Below are 25,557 nucleotides of genomic sequence, written 5' to 3' on the forward strand. Positions count from 1 at the left end.
CTAACTCGAAGTTATCTCGGAGTACATCGGCCCTGCCGCTCCGGGAGCATCGAATTATGATTCGACGTATCGCGCGTGATTCAATTAACTTCCCCGTGCGGTGTTTCAGGGCAGACCCTCGTCTCCGGGTAGGACGGAAGCTCACGATGGACAGACACTGTACTGGCAAATTCTGAATCGATGCCTCGATACATAAAACGCGAACAGGCGACGAACACTCGCGAATTGTCCAAAATTCGTAAAGTTTGCAGATTCGCGAGACATACGAAGGAAAATTTCTTTTCTTCGTCGTTTCGCGACTCGAGTTCAAGGGACGTGATTTCTTGCTAAAGTTTCACCTCTCCGGCCCTGTCTCGAAGACTACGGAAAAAACTGGGGGAGATTTTTTCGTTCGAATGTTTCGTCCTCCTTGATGGAAAACATGGGGTGCACAGGTGGACGAGAAAGTTTGACAATTGTGTTTGTATCCTTCGTGTCTGTTATGAATATTTTTGTAAAATCAGGAATGCAAGCTGTTCATAGGAGCTCAGAATTGGGAGTAGTTATTTTTCATTTCTTCAAGTTCGAAAAATCAGTCCAGTACTTCGATCGGTTGCTGTTTTAGTAAAATGTGACACGACGTGGTCATTTGGCCCTAACTTTTTTTCTTCGAGTATTTTTAACGTTGATAAACTCAGAAGTATAGAGCAAGTAGAGGAGAAATTAGAAATTAGAAATTAGAAATATTTTCGTATATAAGTCACAAGCTTCATAAGTAATACACGAATAGGGATAAATAGTCTTTCATCTCTTTGAAAAGTTACTTAGGAACAATTACGTGGAACTAATTTTTCGCACTCTCTGTGGAGTGACATCGAGAGAGAACGATCGAGTAAATTTTTTGTGGGTGAATTCACCTCGTAAATTAAAATTACTAGAACTAACAAAATGCTTGTTGCCTGGTTTCCCGGACTTTACAAACGTACGAAGTTACCCGAAAATCGGCATTGGACACTTCGCGAAGGTTCTTCGCCAGTCTTGGAAAAGACAGCTTTGGAGTGTCCCGATAGATTTAGTTAAAAGTTTCGTCTGTCTTGAGTGCAACATCGCTAAGTTTTGTATCCGTTTAGTTTTAAGAAAAGTGCATCCGGGAAAAATATATTACAAGTGTGTTATTTTTTTTTTCTTCTTTTTTCTTCCATTTCATTTTCCATTCTATGCATTAAAAGCACGGAACACCTATCGAGAGCCGATTGTTCCCATACAGTTTCCATATCTCGTATCTCTGGAAGAACATATCGAACAAGTCTTACAACTGTACCTCGCAGATCAGTTTACTCGAACTTGCTTCTTATTGTTGACTCGCAACCAATTTTTTCGTGAAATGCATATTTTTCGTGTTCTCTCGTGTAACCAAACAGAGATCCGCCACCGTAAGTTGAAAGCAACCGAAGCCACAGGATTGAATATTTTCAGAACAAAGTTTGAATTTCAAATCCTTCCCTTCAAGATACGTTTTAAATTACACGCGAAACAACGTCGAACGCGCGATGATATTGTCCGATAACCATCGAAAAATGCACAAAATTAACGATAAATTAACGATTCTTAAGAGTTCCAGAGTAAAACTGAAAATTATATCGAATACAATTATACGAAGAACCTCGAAGGGAATTACAACGTTTGGGTGAACGAAAAATCGATTCTTTTGCATTTTCTTAGTTTATAGTACCAAGAATGTTTCGATTCAAATTTTAGGTGAAAATTCGTTGAACTCAAAAAGTTACGAGCGTTTGGAAACGACGATTCGATAGTTTGAAACCGTTTTTCTCGAAAGTACATTTTTCAAGCATACGGAAGTCGTACCTTAAAAATTAACGATGGATACCGTTTTACAAATTTCCCAATTTTTTCCGCAAATTTTGCACAACGATGACGTCAAATAAATAAATAAAACCAAAATTAACGGATACAAATCAATCAATGGATATTAACCCACGAATAAAAGTTGCAAGAAAATAGTTCGCTGGAGAAATTTCTAAAAAAGAAAAGACACAAAATTGCTGAAACAGGGGATAACGACGACCGAAGACGAATAATGGAATTTGGAACGAGCTAAATTTCGTCGTCAAGCGGTGCGCTGCGAGTACGGCAAAACGCTGAAGATTGACACTCGAAACGGCCGCGAATTATCATCATCGTCATCGCCGACTATTCCGCTTCGCGCGAAGCACGCCATTTCGTGCGAATTATCCCACCGCGAGTAACGCCCAGCATCTAGGCCATGAATTTATCATCCTCGGAGCGCAATCTCACCGCTCCACTCCTCCTTAAGGCGTGTATTAATTTTTCAAGTGGGCCGAGGGAGCTCGCGTTTTAAAATTCACAAGTCTAAACAGAGGCTAATGCCTCTGGTACAAACGAGACTACTTAATTATGCAGCGACGAAGTATCTCTCTCTCTCTCTCTCTCTCTCTCTCTCTCTCTCTCTCTCTCTCTCTCTCTCTCTTTGGTCGCGTACTCGCGTCCCACGACTGGAACGCAAAGACCTATAGCGAGAAGGGGGAGGAAACGGGGTTGGCGGTGGTTTGATGAATAAAAAGCCACGCGTTTCCCGTCTCCGGCGGCGCGATACGTTTACGAAAGGCGTGTCTCTCGGGATCTCGTCGGGTCCACTCTTCTTCCGGCGTTGAAACGCGGGAAAAAAGATGGCTCGAGAAAGGAAAGCTTAACGCGGGACGACACGAAACTCCTTGCGCCACCAGTATCCACCGAGGCCGTGGAAAAACCACGAGGGGCAACGGGCGTGGAACGAGAATCTAACTGCCGATGCAGTTTCTTAGCGAACTAACTTCGTTAGGAACATCAAAGATGACTCGGCGAGCGCGTCGGTAGGAAGTTGCGTGGACGAGTCGAGAAGGGGACGAAACGACCGCGACGTTGACGAGAAGGGAACGGAGGAAGAAAGAGAAAAGAGAGAAAGAGAGGAGAAAAGGAAAACGCAAACGCCGGAGAAATAAAACGACTCTTTGAGACGTGCTCGGGAGCGACCGGATGGAGACAGGGATAAGAGTATCCGAGAAAATAAGACGTAACCGAGAGGGAAACAACGAGAGAGCGGGCCAATGGAAACGAAAATAATTACGCGAGTCGTGACACGTGCCCCATCGCCCGCACTTTCCTAGTTTTCACGTTCGATGGGGAACCCGGGCGACGAGGACGACCACCCCCTGTTCCGCGGTGTTGCAGTCGCGAGTGCGTCTCCCTGTTCTCGCGCGAGCTCGTGCACGAAATGTGTAAAGAAACGAAAGAGAAGAGAAGGGAAAAGTGAAAGAAAAAGAAAGGAATGGAATTTCGCCCGGTTTGCACGAGCTGTCCTCCTCGAAACACGAAGAAACGGGTCAGGCGAGCGGGAACGACGCTTTTCCGGACGGTTAAGGTGGGTGAACGCGGCGCGTAGTACGGCTGCCGGGGGCCGGGGTCGGGCAAATGGAGGGCACCGCGGAGCCACGTGCGCAACCCCCCCATCCCTTCGCGACTACGTGCATTTTGCATACTGATGAGCCCACTTTCGAGCCACTTCGTCTCCCATTTCCTTTCTTCGGTGTTCAGGACCCCCTCTTGCGACACCGTAGCTCCACTTGCCTGCCGCGTCGTGTCTCCTTGTTTCCGGGACCCCGGCGTCTATGTCGGTGTTACGCAACCGCGAATCATCAATCCGACGGCGGAGGGTTACGGGCGAAATAGAAGCATTTTCCACGGAGATTTCATCGTCGTCGTTCGGGAATCGGAACGCGTTATCGTCATTTTCGTTCTCTTTGGTCGCCGCGTACCTTTGAACCGATGAAATTGTATCCGGATGAACGCGAGTGGAAGAGATGCACGGGCGTACAATTGCACACCGCGACTCGCGCCGGTTGTACTTTTTTGTTTTTTTTTCTTTTTTTCTTTAGGAGCAGTGGAAGGGTAACGCGCGGTATTTTTATGAAAACGTTTCGCGTTGTTGTTCGAGAGCGATTCGTGGACGATGACGCCGGGACGATGACGCGGTGCGTTTGCGCGGTTAACGCGATTATCGGGAGAAGGATCTCGAAGCTTTTACGGGCGACCCACGCTATCCTGCATTATTACCATTTCGTCGGTAGTATTACCCGCGAATATGCTGACACAGGGGCAACGGTCCACGACGAAAGCGACGAACAGCCCCAGTGGTGGTGGAATGTACGAGTCAGCCATCAGATGTCTCTCACTCGTCCCGTACTTTTCCCCCTACGACTACGGAATATTTCGAAGAATTTGATTCGCTCGTAAAGACGCGATCGAGATTTCGAGAATCCAATAATGGAAAAGTTTGTTACGCGTAAGTGAACTACGAGGAAGAGCAGATTCTGGGAATACTTTATACGGGAAAAGTACCATATTTTTAATACTTTACTCTCCTTCTAATCTCCCTACGATCGAGCTACTCATCGATATTGAAAATCTTGTCGACCGAATAGACCCGTGGACATCGACCACAATTTCATTTCTACCAATTTCTATTCTTTATCTTTGCAGAAATACTTGTGAAGAAAGAAACGGTACTTACTAACGCCCAACGCCGGAAACTTTTGATAACGCGTAATTAATGCACTCAAGTTTGCTCGTAGGTAACGGAAATTCATACAGTCGTGCGCGTGAAGTTTTTAATACCGTATTAACGTTAAGCTTCCAACAACTAGAAAATGTTTCGAGTAGAAACGGATTGCGCGGGTTAGCCGCGATTCCCCTCTCCCGATTTCCCCCGAATCGCGAAAATACCGCAAAACGAGCAGTACTCTTCCCTCGGATACTCATTATTTCGGCCAACCGATAATTTTCCTTTCCTCGTTCCACGAAAGCACAACGGCCAACAACAAATAGGGATTTAGGCGCGACCTCTCGCGATCGATTGGAAACCGTCCAAGGACTGCATTTCCAATGCGTGGTATTTTTGACGTTTCATCCCCGATAGACGACCCGCATCGATATTTTTACGGCCAGTCTTCGCGCGGAGATCATTTCTCTAAATATTTTACGAAACTCTATCGGAACAATGGGTATTTCTTCTCGAATTACAGAGGGAGAGGGGAACTGGTGGGGTTCGCGAGCTAACGCAAAACAGATACATTCCGTATCGATTTACCGAGGACACCGTGAAATCGAATTCCAACAACGGAATCGAATTTATCGCAGTTTAGACTCCCGTGCACAGTAATCGACCTTACTTCTACGATTACGAATACTGTGTCCGTCGCGACGAAACAATTTCGATTGACAATCGGACCGCGACTCTTCGAATCGTTCAATATTCCCGCGTATCTCGTCATTGCGACCTTTCGTAACATAGATCGTTGAAATTATCCGGTGCTTTTGTTTCGATGATCTTACCATTCCCATAATACGTATCCATGGTAAATTTCTCAAACTTGTACATCATAAATTGAATCTTCCCGTATCAGTGATATAAACTGTGTTCTTACAACAATTCCGAGAGAATCGTCACAATTTCACGATGCGTAATGTTCAATGCGTCGATTAAAAATCTCAGATATTCGTATCGAATACTATCCTACGCGACTAAATAAATATCGTTAAATACTGTATCGAGAAATGGTTTCAGGCTCGGTGTATTACGTAACCGAATATAGTACCAACGGAAATAGAATACAACGCTTTTGTACGGACGCGCGAGGATTACGATCGACCGGCTCGAAAAAAAGGAAACAAAAGGTATTCTTTCCGCGACACCAGGCACCCGATTCGTCGTGACGGTCGATGATTAATATTTCCGCGCTGGATAACGACATTGTCGAACTGCCGTTAATAGTTTCAACAAACGTGACAAATTTTCCAACGTCTTCGATCCGTTCTAACGATTGATCCTCTTACGATTCTTTCGAAAATGAATTCGACGAGCCGATCCCGAGCCATCTGGGTCGAAAATCGCTCGAAACGAACGTGACGTTCGCGACTCCTCGGGAAAGTGACGGTTCGCTTTCAAAGCGGTGAAGCGGGTGTGCCGTGTGAAAAAAAAAGGAAAAGCGTGAAAGAAAGACGAAAAAAATTGACATTCGAGCGTAGCTACGTGCCAGCTTATTCCTCCGTTGCTGAAAATTACACGCTTCCGCGGCAAAGTATGACGGTTGTCGGCTGATTGCTTCCCTCGAACGAATCCGGAATACGAGCGCGTTTGCCGCGTGTTTCGGCCCGCTGGTGGCGATAGTGCGCGGGCGAGAGTGTGGCGAGAGTGTGGCGAGAGGCAGCTGGTCGCGCGCGCACAATTGTCGTAAATTTGAAAAGTCATTTCGTTGGTTTTTACATAAAATACGCGGGTAGATCGGCCCGCTAAGAGCCCGCTTTGTGCCCGATTGCCAGAAACGAAACGACGAAACAACGAGAGCGCGTAATACGAGCGGGAGGGCGGCCGGGCGGGCAGAGGCGTTTCCGTGTCATTAATCAACGGAACGTCCAGGTCGGATGTGTGACGAGGCGCGGATATTTTTGAATAATGAGAACGATATTATTTACGTTTCGTTCGTCCCGTTTTTCGAGCCGCGGAGGGGAACGGTGGAGCGCAACAATCGACTGTACGAACGAAAATTGCGCGTCGACCAGAGACAAATCCGGAAGCCCCGTCTGGCTATGAATTTTTATTTTATACGCTTTCAACGTTTTCGTCGGGAATAGGCTACAATTTTTCCGTACTGGCCGGTAAGTGGCCGTCGGTTCCACCGATGGCGTTTTCCACAATACTGTAAAGCCGATGGTACCCCATCCCGTCAGGTTGAAAGAGCTCCCTCCCTCCGTCCATGGACCATGGTGGTGGCCGAACGCTGCGATTCGGTGCAACAACGCGAGCAAGCCCGCGTTATTTTTTCCCCTGCCCCTCGATTCCTCGTACAATTCGTTGTTATCCAGCACTCGGACGTTTCCAACTGGAATAACTTCCATGGCTCGTCGACACGACGTTCGATCGAGTATTATTGCCGCATATCGAATATTAGTACCAATTACGATCAGCCGCTTGTCTCTCCGTTGTTATACGCTCGATAATGTATCGCGACGCTTTAGACGTTTTATCGTCGTTGGTACTCATCGATTGCGCGTTTTAATAGGAACGAAATAAAATGAAACATTTGCTTGGATATCTTTCCCCTCGAGGTAGCGACGAAACGGTGAAACCGATCGAAAGCGACGCATCGAATTTGAAAATCTCGAGCTGTAAATCGATATCGGTGCACGTTGAACGCTAATTCGGTGAAATAAATTTATAGAAAGAAGGGAAATGTGTCATCCGTGCGCCACTCGTGGATACAATGGTTTCCGAGTTATAGGCGACCGAAGAACGTGCTCGAAGCGTTCGAAGACGTGCTCGCGGACCTTCCGATCGGGGAAAAAGATGAACGTCCAGGAACGTTTCTTTTTAACCTTCGATAACTCGGAAATCGTGGCAATTACGAACCGTGCTCTTGTAACGCTCCTTGCTCGTTTCGGTATCTAGATTCGTATCGTTGATTATTGTCGCGCGTTTTGCTGTCGCTTATAAACTTATCGACGATCGAAAATATGAATACTACACACGAGCGGTCATCGGTGTCCTCTCAAATTACGGTGAACAGAGTTTCATTTTCGATTTGGCGAAATCGCTCCTGATTCGCTCCAAACGGGCAGCCCCGTTTCCAAACCGTTTGATTTGCATTCTGTGTATACGCGTGCCCTGGGGGGAACGTCTTCCAGGATACGGCATTAATTAACGCCAACGAAATTCCCCAGGTACGTCCAGTAAACCCGACTTAGGGTAACTCCGTTCCACTTTTGTTCAAAATTTCAGTCGAGCTTGAAACTCGGCTTAATGCGCCGGGCTTGTTCGGCGTCTGCGATTCGTTAGTCAGCTCCGGCTACTTTAACGCTCAGTATCGAGTTCTATCAGGCCCTTTGCGATCGAGAAACACGATTACGTCGTACGGTGATTATTTCGTCTCACTTGCCGAGCGGACATCGCGTCTAACTTTCTTTGTCGCGCGTTAACTCCATCCTTCGCGTCTGTTTCTCCAGACGCGTTGAGAGGTGAAACTTTAATCGGTAACTTTTCAATTTTTAATTAAAAACTTTTATTCCGGCGCCGGGTAAACGGCCGGTGGAAAAAGGAACGAGGTGATTCCGATAACGAGAGAACGAAAGAGGAAAGGGTTATAATTTTACTGCGAGGATCGAGTCTGTCCATGGAACGAAAAAGAGTACGGGGACGTTACTTTGTTCTCGGACCGAGTAACCTCCGTTTCGACGAAATCTGGTATCTTTGAAGAGTCTAGCAAAATGCACAACTGACTAAAATTGTACGAGGGAACAAAGAAACGGACCGGTGTGTACTTTGAGCGGTTAACTAGAAGTTCTACGGAAAGAATCCGCGTCTGTTCGATCGGAGTACGAAAGAACACACCTCGTGGTTTTTCGCTCGTAGCGTATCATTTACTGTGGGATTATGGAATTGTTCAGTACAAGAGAAAATTTAAATAGGACGTTTATTTTTATATAAATATAATACAGTCGTGCAACGGAGTATGGTTATGAACAATTGGAGAGAGTGTAACGATCACGTCGGCACACCAACCGAAAAAATATGAAAGCCGGTATCGAGCTCATTCATGCTTTGAGTTCTCAAGCGCTGCATGGATCGATGTCGTTGTATTGCAACATTTATCGAAGCAATTTATAACGAGTAAATAAGAAATTAAATAAAATCTATTAACACCGGGCGAGATAGTGCAAAGACAGTCTGTGTACCGTCTCGCAGGACATCTTGCGAACTGTGCACGGTACTTCTAGTAGAATTTGTATTCAAAGAAGAATATTTAAGATTAAACTGTTCGATTGGTCATCTACTTTGATCGAAAGCTTATCGAAGAGTTAGTCCGAGCTGTGGAAAACGTTGACTTTCGGAAATTTTAATTGGCGAGTGTGTGAACATGGAATTAGTAAAAATCGCATCGATTAGATTCGATCGATCGATTAGATCGATTAGGAACATTAGACAATATATAGAGATTACATGGTTAAGGGAGGAGAAAGGGAAGTTTGTTACTTTTACACCTGAACGGTTACTTGAGAATTACTTTGATACCAAACGTACCACCCAAATGCACATCAAACTCGCTCGGTCTACGACTGTACCGGTAATAAACGTTCCAAGTCTTTCTAAATTAATTTCACTGCCTCTGGACCGATCATCGATGATCACCTATCAGATTCCAAGGAAAGTGTAACGCCATAAATCGAGGGTAGAATGACAACGATCGTTGTAAGATCACGCGAAAGCAGCACGCGCGTTAATTCGATGCAAGAATTCGAAACCGGGGGATTTTCTTAAGAAGGATAGAGAACCCCGACGGAAGTTACTAAATATATCCAAGTCCCGTCGTTTATACCGTATTATTATGGTGAAAGAGGATTATCCAATAATTTTCCGGAGAACGAATGCCAGGCTGATCCACGAGAGGAATTTGTTGAAGTATTCGTTCCTCGCGCAGGGATATTCCAGCCTCCCTTTCCTTTTGCTCCTTAATTCCTTCCGTTGCACCCTGCTTATTCGACGTTGCGCACTTAGCCGTGACCGTTAAGTATTTTATAGAAACTTTACCATTATTGCACCAATTTAGAACGTGAGAGTCGCCTTCGTGGAATCCTCGTATCGAATGCGTCTCCTCTGTGCACCATCGCTTAAAAAGGTACTCGATTTTTGACGAAAAAGTTCGCCACTGTCCAAGTTTCATTCCAGAGAGCAGGTGTTTTCAATATACGTACGGCATTGAGAACAAGGAAGCTAATTTCTTCGATTTCGCTCACTCGTGACACCGTAAAGTAATCTAGGTAAATTTTCAAAAGCAAAAAGAAGAACGAAACGAATCGTACGACCAATTGCGTTTCTATAATTCCACGTCGCGATGAAATAGAAAATCATCGACACGGAAAGATCCGTGGAATACATTACGATGGAACTTGAAACAAGATTCCCGGAATACCTGTCTAAAGTTTACTAGTTTTCAGTTTCGGCAAAGATCCGATCGTCAAAGGGTTGAACGGTTCGGAACGAAGGGAAAACGTTGGGTATCGGAAGAGAGGCGGTAGAAACTACTCGATAGACTCAATATTAGCCTTGTATCCATCGAAGCCCTTTTGCGTTCCTCATTAAACGCGAATCGTCGAAGAAACTTTCAATTCCGCGTTCGATTGGACCGCCGGCGCACCAACCCGCCCCGTGTTTTCCATCCGCAGGCCCCGCTCGAGTTCCGGTAGACACGTGCCCTCGGTAACGCACGATTCGATGCTTTCACGCTGCTAGCGGGAGTTAAATTTCAAAGGAAACTCATTTTGAAACTTCGATGCCGGCCAAACGGGCTTTGGAAAAAGTACTTTTGCATCGAATACCCGCCGCATACCGGCTGGGGGGTTCACCGGCCGGGTGAACTTCTCAGAATCTGCGGAGGGGATCCGGGGAACGTTGAAAGGAGAGATTTCACCGGTGCATTGGATGTTTCGAAACCACCTGGTTTCGACAAGCCGAAGAAAGAGCCGGCCGGAGCTAACAAAGCCAAAAGCCAGAAGCGCCTAGGTGCTATACCGTCCTGATACCGGTCGCGAGGAAGACCGATGAAACATCGACTTCCTTTTCGCACGGTGCACCGACACCTGCTCGGGATTGTGTTTCCTCGACTTTTCAAAGACCACGCGGTGGTCGCCATTCCTAGCTCGGACGTTGACGACTCGGTATCGAGTACACTGACGCACGCGCGCGCGTTGGAACACAAAAGAGAGACAAATTTTCGACGTCGATGGACGAGGACTGAGAGAGAACGAAAAGGTCGATGAATGTTGTTCTTCGTATAGGACTGTGTTGCTGTCTAGACTGAAATTTTTTCGGTTTCTTTTACGATATTTTTAATGGTAGGTTGACTATTTTCTAGCAAGATTCTTCTGATGTGTTTATCCATTTTATAAGTTCGTGTGGTATCTTCTTTTTAATTAGAAGTATTAAAAATTATTAGAGTTATAGCTTCTTGTTTAATGGCTCTTTCGGGAAAGATGCTCCGTTAATTTTGACGATTCCAGCCGATCTGCTAATCAAAAATAGGGTGGAAAAAAATCTTGATTAGGAAGAATATAGTCATAGAAGAAACTAAGAAATTAAAGTCTCGATAAATGAGAAAGTGACGAACTTTAAATACTGAATTTATATTTTTTTAGCTTCGTTTTGTATTTAGCATGTTTAAAAAAATGGTAGAACTCAATATTTTTAAGAATCTCTAGTTTCTGCGATAAAGGCGTATCTATTGAAAATTCGCTCCGAACGTGAAGTGAATCGGTCAACTAGATCTTGAGATATCATGGAAGCCAGTTTAAAAATTAACTTTTTGAAAGAAATACATTTAAAATTACTCTTATCAATTTTACACGTAGCAGGAATGTGTATTCAAACCTCTGTATCATCGACATTTTCGTGAATCGAAAAAAATGGTTTTGATCACATATTTTCAAAGTCGTACACTTTGAGAAAATGAAATTAATAAAGAAGTCAATTTTTTTAAAATTCTAGACCGCTGTACCCCCTTTAGCACTTATTTATATATCTATTTTAGCAAAGGGAAATACAAGTCCCCCTTTTTAGCTTCCCCGCTCATGGCTTCTCGTTCGTTCACCAAACGAAACAAAACTGAATAATTCCCACAGACTGTACCGGGGATCGTGTGTTCCGATAATTCAATAGTCGGGTATTTTACAGGTATCTGAACGTCGAATGGAACTCGAATATTGAGAAAATGGAATTGTGCGAGTGCAATGCATTGCAGAGAGAACGAGAGATCCATCCAAGGCTGAAAAATTATGCTGCGGTATGGATAAAAGAACGACGTCCAGTGAGTTTCGTTAAGTCGAGAACCGAGTAACGTATCTGACCGAATGCGATCCGTAATTACTTTAAAGACCGATTTTTCTTTGTCCTTAAAATACATTTAGTGTACGGTGTTCGTTACGAAAGTTCATCGAGATTAAACAGATTCGAATACGCGTTACGAATGGAAACAACGAAGAAAAGAGAACTTTCGTACACGTCCACGGAATATCTACGAGAACTTAAACGAAGTTCCGGAATCTACGATAATTTTGTCCATCGAGTTGGTCGAATATTGATTATAATTTGAATCGTGTCGTTTCCAATAATGCGCCAATGGATTCTTCGATTCGAAACCATTGTCCGTGAACGACAATAGTACGAATACCACAATAGAAATACGTGACAGAGCCCTGTACAATAACGGAATGAATAATTAACGAAATTAACATATTGTTCGTATCGCTTGTACACACATCGAAGAAACTTAACTAACAATCGAGCAATATCAATGGAGGGGAAACACGATCCTTATATTAGTGCATGAATAATCAAGGCTAAACTTTCGACCGTTAAATTACGAAAGTCGAAATAACAATATCACCGATTATACGTGTACGGGACCAGTGTACACAAAACTAAAACGGTACACCGAATCATGAACCCAGGATACGTTCCTTATGTTGAAATATTACCATAATTAATTTCAACACGTGTGTCAAATAAAACGTAATTGGACCAATTTCATCGTGCAAATATCATTTTGATAATCCCGTGTATAATTGACATTGATTTGATACTCGCGTTAAAATTAATGATCGAAAACGAATATCGAAATTGTTGGCCGAATCGAGCAATCCTCTGTTTGATATTTTCGAGGGGGGTTATTCGGACCGTTTCTCGAATTGTACAAAAATTTACGCGCGCGTTCAAAGTACATCGATAAATATAATCGTTCGATTCTTCGATATCGGTGTCGGTCTCGGTGGAACAAATGTTAAACCGCGAAAAATTGAATCCGATCTTCTATCCCTTCGTTCTCGCGATCGTTCGACCGAGAACGAATCGTCGTCCCTTCGTCGAATCTGATATAGAATCTCGAACGAACTCGTTAAAAAGGTTTGAAAATGGCCGTATACCGAACGGTGTCATCAGCTGCCCTCGCGAGCACGCGCGAGCGTCTCGTCACGGAATGAAAAGAAATTCCACGGAATTGAAACGATTCCGTTTTCCACGAGACTCCTCGCCACGCTACGAAGCCGCAACACCTTCGAAGGCTTCGATCCCGATACCGTGAGCTAAGCGGGAATCGATCGACGTCGATAAGGAGCCCGTTCGATGGAAATTCGCGCCGTTAGCTACGAAGAATTCGCGAATTCACGGCAACCAAAGTCCCTACGTCTTCCTTACCTCCGTTCCCCGTTTTTCGTCTAACGGGCGGACACGACTTCGGCAAAGGGAAGAAGACGTCGATCGTCACGGAAAAAGAGAGAGAAAGAGGGAGAGAAAGGGAGGAAAAAATAAAAAGGGGACTATCAAATCTCATTTCCCTTTAACAAATTTCCTCCTTAGCTATTCGTTCCGCGAGAGCGGAATCGACGGCATCCCTGGCGTCCAAAGAGAGGAATCCCTGGAACGAAGGCAACGGTCAAAGCACTTTTCAGCCTTTGGCTTCCTGATAGCCAACCACCGAAAAAAGATCGATCATCATCCCCCCGCGACTACGATCCGCGCTGAAATTCTCCATTCCCCGCGGGATTCTCTCTTCCTCTTTACGTCTTTCCGCAGCACACCCCTCGTCTCCTCCTCGACCCTCTCGTTCGATGCTTTTCTATGTTTCGCTCGATCTCCCCTTACGCCGTTCCTCCCATCGGGCATAAAACTCATCCCGCGAAACCATCGTTTCACGTAGAACGAGGATCGGAGAGACAGAGAAGTGGACAGGTGGCGGAGAAGAGACAGGGGGAGGATGAAAGAAACAAAAGTCACTGGGAAGAAGAAGGGTTGCTCGAGGAAATTCATTTCACTTTCCGGAGAATCTCTCTCCTTCGTCTATTTTTTCTTTTTTTTTTTTCCTTTTTTTTTATTTACCCTTGGAAATCCAGGATCGTTTGAAATCAACCCACGGTCGTCCAACCAACCACCCCCGTTTCTCCGTCCCGTTGCCATCTGTTCGAGGGCCGCGATATCTCGACGTCGGTGTACGTACAGAGGGTGAAGGGAGAGAGACTTGTGGAAAAGAAATCGCGACGTTGGACACTCACTCTCGGTCGTCCATCGTGCGACGACGACTTTCGTTTCCTCCTCTCACACCCCCGGTGGTCCCCAACCCCTTTCCTCCTCCTCTCGACGGCCCGTTTCGCGTTGACCCGCCACGACCACGTTGATCGAGTTTTCATCCTGGGTTTCCCAGCGACGGGAGGACGCCCTAACCACCCTTCTTCCTTGGCCCCTGATTTTTATTCGAGCCACACCGGCTTCGTTTATAACTTCGTTTCTTTGTCGGTCCCTCCAAGCGATACCAACATTTACCCGAGTCGGCTCCCCGAGTCCTCAAAGGCCGCTTAAGGCTTTTAACTGCTACACGCTCTCGAGTGTGCTCAGGTCGCGGGTAACGATATTATTCTAGATGCACAAGTTAACGAAAAACACCGGGTACGTCCATTTTTCGTCTCTTTTTCGACAATTCTGAATGCCAGTTTACTTGTTCGGTCAATTTCTGTGCAATATATTTAATATTATAACATGAGTGTGAAATTATCTGTTCCACGATACGTAGGATATTTTTGGCGCGTTGTAAATATAGCGAAGGTGGGACGTAAAGGAAAAGCAAGGGAGAGCGTTTCGTTCCGGGCCTGTTAGTGGACTCATCGGTAAGACATCCTAGCAGGTTTAATTCGTACACAATCGGTACATTTTTATATTCGTAGCGACCGTATCGTTGTATCACCGAACGTAACTACGATATCGACCATCGCTACAATTATATTACGTCGATTGCCGTTACAAAATCTATCGGAAACTGGATCCTAATTCCGCGTCATAATTTCACCCCCAATTACGCACCATGGACAGTGACGTTGGACGTTGGTTAATATTCTCGTTCGTGAACAATAGTACATGGGATTGGAGAACACCTGAAAATCAAATTCGTATGTTGCGATCTGCAAAGTATCGTCCAAAGAACTAAACTCGTCTTGCGTGCTGTCCTATAATCGATTTAATATTGATCGAGGATTGTTCGCGAAATATTACCGAGCCTTCCTTTCGAACTACGAGGACCATGATTAAAAATGATTACGCGACATTGCGCGGTTTTAAAACCGATTCGTACGCGGCAAGAGAGCGTACTCCGTCTCGGTTGCTTTCGGCGCGTTCTACGAACGAAATTATACCTAATAACCGAATTCTCGAACAAGGAGCTCTCTCGACTGTTGGAAACTTGTTTCCTAAATGTGTCGCAGACATTGGAGGATAGGTGTTGAATTACGCGACGAGTTATTAACATATTCGAGCTTGTCGCGCGTTTCTGCGAAAATTTACGATCTCGGGACGATATCCGTCTCCTCCGATCGCTCGAGGTCGGTGAACCGAACGGGAGCGGAGGGAAAGAGGGACTGGTTAAATAAAAACTCGAAATGGAAATTTTGAAAGAACGCAGGAGCGCGGAAAACGCGGAACAATTTGGTTCCGCGAAGTAGGAAACGGAAATTGCAATTCTTTTGTCGTACGCCGCGCATTTTCTGGTCCGCCTGCGTCTCTATGCAACATGGACGATGTTTATTATTATCCGGAACTAGTTGCGACATTGTTATTATTCAACCGTTTCCGCGAGGATACCTTCCCTACGTTCCAACCTCTGGAACCCCGTATCACCGAACAACACGGAGAAAGATCGCGGAAGACGTTCGAAAGAGAAAGAAGCACCGTGCATTGTGTCCGCGCACTCGTGGAATTCGTCGCGCATGCGAGCACCCTCCAAGATCAAAATTACCATAACGACATGCATGTATGTAGGAGAGAATCGCCGTAGAAATCTCGAGGTGATCCTTTTACCAGCCGGAATTGTGAATTTCGGTTGACCTTGAGACGCCTCGCCGCTTTACAGGTTGTGCATCTCAATAGCGCGAGTACTCGCGGAGGTGGTGCATACGCGGCAGTAAATAGACCAGGGAGAAGGGGGCAGTTTATGAATCATGGAAATTGCCTTTCTTTTACAACCGCGCGCAAATATTCGGAAGAAACTTGTTTGCGGTGAACTACCCTTCCTTTCCCTCGTCTCACCCCACTTTAACGTAGCCTACGTTATCCGCGCATGCTTCGAGTCGAAAAAATTCCACCACGTCGGAGAGACGTTACTTTCAATTTACATATTGTCGGGAGCCATTAACAACGGGTTAACTTTAGGGCCGTTTGTCCCCCGCTCGTAAAAATAAACCGATACGACACCCGATTCTGGACAGCACGCGAGACGACTTTAGTTTCTTTGGACAATATTTTGTAGATCGTAGCATGTGAATTTGATTCTCAGGTGTTCAAAAATTCTATGTACTATTTTGAAATGCAAATTTTGCGGAGGAAGGTTCAGAAAGTAGGGAGATGTTTTTCAAGAGGCGATAACACAAGGAGCAACGTTGAAAAATAATTCTAATATCAAAACCGAGTATTGTCGAGTTCCTAGAGAGCACTGTATATTGCGAACCACCGGATTTAATCTTCGTCTCTCGTTTTTTCGTAACCGCTGCACCATTTTAAAGCGCAGATTTGCGAACGGAGGATCGAAAAAATGATTACACGTTTTTAACCGCGACGGTGAATGCGATGCGATAAAACTAAATTAAATTAGATGTAATCTAATGGAGAAAAAAATCGTGAAAAGAAGCGATGTAGCAACGGATCGCTGTCGCGGTCGTGAGATTTATTTGTTTCTCAATGTTCTCGGGAACATTTCACTTTTTCGAAACACAGATATCGTAGAAGACGAATCGGTGAACGCGACGATACTTTTCATCGTGGAATAATACATCGATTTACTTTTACTCGAGCGAGCAAATTAATTCGCGAAGCGTTCGAAACGTCGGGCGACCGGATGACCCGGCTCGTGGACGCGAAAAAGGTCGAAGGGTAGAATTACCACGTGCATACATATATGGAAGAGCCTTTGGAATCCCCGTAGATCCCTTTACCGATTCTCATCGAGAATTTCTTGCGACCTTCGGAGAGCCACGAAGCTTCACGTCGGGATTACATCAGCATGGATTGCCCGTAATACCGTGTAAACCGCGCGAAGCTTTCTTTCGTTTTTGCGGCAGCTTTCATCCCATCGGAAAAGCGACGTCGGTTTTCAGATATAACGGAACGATCATCGAACCGTTTATTTCTCGTACCGCGCGATCGAGTTCCGCCCAGGCCGAAACGAAGAAAGGTGTTTCTTCTTCCTTACTTCTAACCCCTTCGCGTCAGTGGCTGAAACATCTCGAGAGTCGAGGTCCTCTCTGTGTAAAATTTTGCATTATCGGTCAAACAAATTTCATTCCCGAGGAAATTTCGTTTCGATACTCGAAATACCTACAGGAATGCAACAAAAATGTGAAAACGTACCATATTTGACGAAAATACCATATTTTTTACGTTTTCTTAACACTTCCTTTGAGTAAGTATCATTGTAGCTCCTGTCGTGTACTGTAATAGTTTTAGTTTTTTCTTCCACATTGGTAGATATTGTTCAAATAAACTACGAACGGTTTTTTCCGAACGATTTCTCATTTTCTGAAATTAATCGAACGGTGCCCGAGTGCTCTCGAGCGGACGTTTCTCAAAAAACAACGCAGCGCGCTCCGATCGCCGAGACTCGTAGAAACCGGGCTCTCTCGATCTCTCGACAAATAATTCCTAAGAAGTTTTAACATTTTCCGGAAGAACAGATCGGAAGGGAGGACCGGTGCTGCTCTCCTCTATTATGTTTTACGGCTACCGGAGCCACTCCCCCACAGTTGGCTTAATTACGCGGTCGATGGACACGCAGCGAGAAATCGCGAATCGGAGAGACGAATCGCCGGGGATTCCTTTGCAACCGCCAACAATTCTCCGGCTAATTAGCTCGGATCCGGACGTAAATTGCCGATGAAATGGCTTTTAAAATCCATCGTCGTGCTTGGGAGAGGAAGAAGAGGGTACGAAAAAAGAAAAGAGAGGAAAAAGGGTAAATAAAGAGGGAAAAGCGAGAAAAATGGCGGAGAGGAGTACAAAGGGTGCCGCCCTTCGGGTCATTACTGTACAGGTCGTATCGCGGCGGCATCAAAAGTTTCTTGGTCGGTTGCCAGACGCGCGCGCGAAAAAATACCAACGAAAGAGCCGTGGTTGGTAGCTGGGTGACGGAGGTGGTGTACAGAAGACGTGGAACGAAAGAGACAGCGCTGGCGAAATTTCACGGGCCACTTAGAAACGATACTCTTGACGATTCTTTTCAGCAACGTCGTCCTCGTGAGTTATGAAATATCGTTGCTCGATCAGGCGTGCCGTTCATATTTCCTTCGAACTCGTTCGCTCTCGTTGTTTTCACCGTGGAAACGTCCACGGTGATGTACTTTCTGTCGGAAATACGAGTCCAATCGTTCATAAAGCTTCTCGGGTATTGCTCGGATGGCGCTCGATGATAGGTTCACCTACGCCCGGCAATTTCTCCTTTTTCAGTGGCTCCTATACAAGGGCCGCGTTCGCCGGAACATGCTTCTATTATATAGAGTATCTGATGAGAAGAACGGTGCCTGAAAATCTGATAAAGGAAACTCCCGCCCGTAAATCGACCGTTTCGACAACCGTTTCTTTCGTTTTCTTTCTCCTTTTTTACTTTCTCTTTTTTTTCTTTCTTTCATCTTCTCCCGTTCCCTTTATTTCCTCGGCGTGTTCGCTTCCTCGGCATTCGTTCCGTGAATTAAAACGAACACGAGCGGTCCGATTCGCCGAGCAACGTCGAATACCTCGGGGACCCCGCACCCAGAGGAGATTTTTTGTTTCAGGAAAACTATTCGACGCATCCATTTTGAACTTCGTACATACAATTATGCGTATTCTCCCGAGCTGTGGAAATTTTTCCAACGAGGTACAGTGATTATTCGTAACGCGATGCAAATTAATTGCGCACGTTGCGCGGAGGGAAAACTCGCGTTCACGTTCGGCACGATAATTCTCGTGTCGGTTTCCTCGATCGACAAACTCGAGGAGATTCTTATTTCGAAATACAAAAACCTCGAAGAATTGAACGTTGCAGAATGAAGTTCGAAAGAAGTCGACTCGAAACAACTTCGATTCCTCGCGAATCATTTTTCGAAATAATCGTTCGACAAGAAGTCTTCAAAAATTGATTCAATTACTCTTCCCACTTTCTCGTCCAGAGAATGTATTCGAAACTTGGAAGAATTTCTCTGTGATATTTCTCGAATTAATAACGATATTACATTAGACAGACGAATAAACGTCAGCTTTGATGTTCCACAGAATCGTTCATTTTTTACAACTTCGCGATAAAGTTCGCGATCGTAAGATTACTTTAAGAAAATTTCAAAAGTATCTCCCCAAGTATCGCCAAAATGACGCGCGATCGAAAAATTAATCGATACGTAAAACCGATACAAATCGTCGTTACGATTCATCGGTGTGTACCGGGTGATTTGAAATTCAAAAGGCGAAATAAGTTCTCGCGGATACGAGCAACCTCGCGTCGATTTTATTAGCTTTCCGAGGAAACCGTCGTAAGTACAATTTGAAAACGCAAGATCGTAAAATTGGGGAGCACGCTTCATACGGCACGGGCCACGTTATCGATTTTCGAGCTTCGGGCATCGTCGTTTGTCTGACGTCACGCGACTCGGCTAATAATGAATCAAAGAGTGCGACGGAACAAACACAAACATAGACGCAAGAGATCCGTGCAATACTGTTCGAGACAATGTACAGCGAATCGTCTGTATAGGTGATCGAGACATCGGTGATCGTCCAATATTAGACAAACCACCTGGGAATATTCAGGCAACGCTGGTTAAATAACACAAGTCTAACCTGCTGCAACAGCCGACAGTAGTCAGATGCGACGCAAGGACAGTCAGTGGGTAATGGTGGTTAGACAGCACGAGATAGCTAGTAGATCCGGACGACACCGGTCGGACAACATAAGCGAATTATCTTGATCACCTGGATATCCGGTAACTGTACCGGAACTGTAACCGAGCGATCGATTAGTTTGCGCGAGGATATGAATAAAAAATATAGAATACAATATTTTTTCTACACGATGCTTTGTTTTATACACGACTTTGAATATTTGGTGTCTCTTTTGGTATAAATCTCAACGGATTTTTTTGTAAATCATATTATCCGGCAGTTATGTGCAATAATTGCTATTACATTAGATTAAAAATACTGAGATTAAAAATACGGAAGGGTATATACGGAAATATTTGTTAAAATTCGCTAAGAACACAATTGTGCATACGAATAGAATTAATACAAACGGAAATAGAAGGTAGATATAGTAAAATTGGTCGAGTCGAATCAACAAAGCTTACGTGCTGTGTACAAAGCGTACTTCATTGTACATTTTCGACTCAGTTTCTCACGTAGAACCATTAACTTCGATATAAGTTACTACCATCGATTCACATCGCTAAATGAACGATGATTTCATTTCTTCCTACTTAGTAGGTAATTTCAATATTATTTTCTTAATCTTCAAGATTTCCATGAGTTCTCCCGAGGAATATCACGTATCCGTTCGAGAATCACTCACAAAAACCAAAAGAAAAAGGTACACTTTCCTCTTGAAATCATTACTTTGATTCTGCTCCAACGAAAACTACCAAATTACCTGAGCTAATTCGATGCTACGCGAGAGAACCGCGCAGGAGATTCAGACCACGCTGGTCGGACGATAAGATAAAAATTTGGAAAAAATCGCGGGGATAGACTATTATTGGAAAAATGAAAAAATACGGAAGACTATTGTTCGATGGGAAGAAAAACGTGGCGCGTGTTACGAGGCCATCGTAGCTACGCATCGGATAGACGGGGTAACAGTTCGGCGATACCCTCCTGCGAACGGTAGACAACAGGCGGGCGTTGTATTTGGGTCGGGATCGACTGCTCGTTCAAATAATCTCTCGGAGGCACGTCAACGGGGAACGGTGTCACCAGTTTGACCCTGTTTTCACTTCGGTTCGATATTGCGATCCGCGGCGTCGACTATTCGCCGATCGTGGTATCCGACAATAGCAATAACTGTACACGGTCGATTAGACTCCCTTACGCTCGATTTTCCTTCGGTCCCTTCGTCTCCTTCTGCTTTTCTCGTATTTCCACGACGGCTCTGGCCACAGCGCGAGTCCTGGGAGATCGCTGTTCCCAACGATCGGATTTTATTGCGCGTTCGCATGTGAATATCGATAACGGGCCGACTGTGAACACCGTTCCTCCTCGCGGTTAGTATTAATCACGAGATCGCGTCTCGCCGGTGAAAACGCTCTCGCGGCGATAACGGACGGTGAAAAATATTATTGCCCGAGAACGACGCAAACGCGATTGTTCTTTGCCGTTCCAACGCCGAACCGCGCCGCCTACGGGCGTTCCAATGCGCTTATGTACGTGACACGTTTCACGCCTCGAAGGATACGATTTCCTCGCAAATTTCTACGACATCTGTACAACGTTCAACTTAATTCGATCCAACGGGAGATCAAATTATCAACGATATTTATTTCTACGTGCTACTTAGGATTCGGAAGGTACGCAAGGTAACGCAAATTGTTCCCCATTTCAACCGCCTACGATAATTAATATTTGCGAAACATTACTTTTCATCGACAGAATACTTCACTTTTTAAATAGTACAATATCGTTTGTATTTTACATTGTTGTAGAAGGAGCAGAAACAAATCCAACGGTAATCAATACTGTGATTCTTCTTTTACATTTATTACTCAAAAATGTTGCGAATAATATCGATATTTTTCTCGACAGATATTCCGTTCGGTAAATCTACAATCGTTGTAAGTTTCGAATAAGATTTCCAACGATTTCGCGATAACCTACTCGAAGCACAAATGGACTTCGAAGTTGAATTTCGCCCGCGGGTCGACACGAATTGCGAAAGATAAATAATTCCTTGGCGCGTGGGTGAAATTCGTGGGAAATTGAAAAATTTTCGGAGCGACGATTCCCCGCGCGTAAAAAACACATCGATTCGACGTTCGAGCCATTTGGCGGATACAGCGGGAGAAACGATGATTTCTTGTCAAAAACTGTCCGGAGTAATTAATTTTCGACCGTAATCTGCAAACGTCCATGAAACGGGCGAACAGGGAGCGGTTAAAGCCGCTTTGAAAGCGGGCTACAGATCCGAAATACACTTAGGCAGGTACTCCGGAAGTTCCAAGCCAGTTTCCGGATTACGATTCCCGCGGAACGACGATCGGCAAGTTTCCTCGGTGTTTATTAACCGCGAGACAAGGCGAATCGTTGCACCTCCTGCATCCCGGCGCGCAACGACGCCCCCGAATACGATGCTCGAGGCGTTCGACGAATACTAAACTGTCTTCCCTGAATTATACTACGAAGATTAGGAAGGAGCTCGGCCCGACCCGTATAGACGAACGGCCGAGAACGATGCCAGAATCGTGCGAATCACAGGGCGTGGATCGCGCCCGCCTCGACGCTCCAAGATCACGACGCCTGGCGTCGACTCGCCTCGTAACTCTCCCGAGTGAATTCTGGCCGCATTGTCATGGTGATCGAGGACGATAATGGACCCATGGAGTCCTGGGAATATCGATGGACCGTTCCTCGATTTTCCCCGAATCCCTCGAGATGAACAACGAACGATTCGTTACGGGGCCATCGGCGAACATTTTACGTACAATCGAGAAAACACGGAAGACGGTGAGTATTTTACGAAATCTATTCGCAATCTCCAATTTACAGAATTAAATATCGAAATTGCGCAAAGAAAATTTGATTCTTACCACGCGCGATGAAGAAGATGTCCTTTGCTGAGTATATATATTTTCTTTTATTTGGTGTTCGTCCGGGTGTCGTTGTTCCCAAATATTATTGGATGTCAACGAATACGTACGCGGCTCGAGCGCGTAATAACGCGCGAAAATGTTTCCAGTGAGGGAAAATATGGTTTCGGGAGAAATGAAAAAAAAAAAAAAGGAAAAAATTTGATGCCCCGCGAATGAGAATATCAACGAATCGGTTCGAATTCCGCGCGCGGTATCGTACCGACGAAGCGCGAATGAGAAACGTCGTCGCGAGCGTACGACGAATATATGCGCGCACCAGCTCGTTTATTGCCGCGCGAAATTCGGTGGCGCTTAATTCGTTGTTTCTATGATGGAAATTCATCTGCGAGCGGACAAAAACGATCCCGATTTAACCGATTGAAACCGGTTCCTTTTTTTTTCCACGTCTCTTTAACGATCCAAATGGAAAACGCAGCGCGCACTGGCCGGTGCAATATTCGATTCGAAGTTTTCGAACGATTTTCATCGCATTGCGATTCCGCGACGCTAATTCGAGGACTATGACGAAAAATATCGGTCGAGGAACGACACGAGGGTAACTCAACGCGGGGAAATTAATGACAACGATCGTACAATTTTCATACGAATGTGCGTATCGTTGCGAATTATATTACGTTGTTGTTGCGTTTATTAACCCTGCGCTGCGTGAATTTTAATGTTCTATGAAAAAAAATATGTATATATTTTCCAAAGAGAAATTACCCTTTAAAATTACAAAAGTTATACAAAATTGAAAGCGAAGCAAAATTGAAATACAAAGAGATTTCCATATTTATCGAATGGAATTAAAATCGATTTATAAAGTGAATATACACGAATCGTGTAATAGAATATCGTTTACCGATTAATGTGATCGTTGTCGATAAAATTCGTTATTATTTATTTCCTTTTGTATAGATTTTTAAAACCTACAACTAATTTTCGTCTAGCACCCCCGACACTTTCACTCGACGCTTTAATATAACAAAAGAATTATGTATAACCGGTAATACGCTATGAAATGTGGGATTTATATGGGATTAATAGCGTAACGCTCGATATACCTATGAAATATGATCCATTGAGCTGTCAACGTGAATAAATATTAAAATATTTTACAGGATAACGGAAACATAACGGATATACGAGTAAACGAGAGAAACGGATCTACGAGTGATCGACAGAAACGTGACGGATCTACGAGCATCTAAAGTGCTCCAAGTGAATGATCCATTGATTAATTGCTGGTGATCGTTTGTCGTTTGCCAATTTTTAAATCGTTAAACCAACGCTGACGAGAAACACGTAATATCGACGAATGACTTTTTCAAGAAAACACCCGACCCTTCAGGTTTAAGAATAATAAAGTAATTTTCCAATCTTCGATGCGAATAATAAAATCACAAATTGTTTGTAAAGGCGTACAGTCAATTTGAATTCGTGCGATAACTTTCGAATTCGATGGTATTGATTCAATTCTCAGGACACGAAAATAGCTGTTACAGTTGTTCGACTTACTTCTTCAACTTCAGAAAAGCCAGATGTGAATTGGATCACGTTGTTTACTATCGTAACAGGTAAGTGAACAAAAATAATTTAAAAAAAAAACAATGAAGTAATTCACTTCTGGAACGAAGCAATTTTACATATAATATCGATTAATTTATCCTCCTCGGGGACCAATTATTTTATTCGTAATAGGTAACGGTTGAAATTGCGTTCTAGTGTGTATAAATTTTACAAACACGTGACCGTGTTACGTTATTGAGAAATATTACTGCGATTATTTGTCTGCAATTTTCGTAGTAATTTTCATGTTACAATATTTGAAATACGTTAAAATATTGTAATACATAATAATAATAATAATGACACATTTTCATTATACAAAGCTTGTTTCAAAAATGATAAATATAATAATAGTATATTGAGTGAAAAAATAAGAATTAAGTACACATATGTACCTCAATAAGTATATATATAATGTTTCATATAAAAACAAGAAACTAGAGTATTAACTCGCTCTCGAATTATTAATGTAACCCTGCCTAGAACGATTAGAATTATTTTTCAATTTGGAACCAACGAAGAGATGAAATTTAGCCTTCGATGCAAGACCAACGAAATGATTTTAAAATTATTTTTCAATTTTAGAAATTATCGAAGTGCCTCACGACCACGACAACTGACGAAGCAGAGTACAAATCGAAGATCGAGGCGTACAAGTATCCGTGCATCGAGCGCATTTGTTCTTGATCTCGTTCCGATAAAGTTTATCAGCCGCATGGAAAGCGAATCGTCTGAAATTTTGTTGGAATACACGAACTGGACGTCAAGTACTGAAATAAATTGAATCGAATAAGTACGCGTATCCCGGCGCTCGTTTCTTGCATTTTACACGCGCGTGGTCCGCTCGGCTCATTATTTTCTCACGGATTTCGTTTCGTTGACAATTACTACCCTTATTACCGGCGTTGTTATTGCTACCGTTATTTGTAGGAGAACCAGCTTGTAACGTGAACATTATAACGTTGTATACGCTACTACATATTATTATTCCGATTATTAATTATACGTGTTATAACTATTATTATTCGCCGGAACATCCTCCGGTAAAAC

The 25,557-nt window shown here is 44.1% G+C and overlaps 1 protein-coding gene and 1 long non-coding RNA gene across 3 annotated transcripts in view; one reads left to right on the plus strand and one right to left on the minus strand.

Annotated features, from left to right (window-relative positions):
* The window catches only part of LOC143153301 (zwei Ig domain protein zig-8), a 198,731-nt gene that overhangs the window by 47,289 nt on the left and 125,885 nt on the right, over window positions 1-25,557 (minus strand). The window lies entirely within an intron of this gene.
* LOC143153164 (uncharacterized) lies at window positions 22,703-24,168 on the plus strand. Its single transcript, XR_012993727.1, has 2 exons — window positions 22,703-22,813; window positions 24,060-24,168. It is a non-coding gene; the product is annotated as an uncharacterized LOC143153164 (long non-coding RNA).

The sequence above is a fragment of the Ptiloglossa arizonensis genome, chromosome 12 (assembly GCF_051014685.1).
Source record: "Ptiloglossa arizonensis isolate GNS036 chromosome 12, iyPtiAriz1_principal, whole genome shotgun sequence".
Lineage (NCBI taxonomy): Eukaryota > Metazoa > Arthropoda > Insecta > Hymenoptera > Colletidae > Ptiloglossa > Ptiloglossa arizonensis.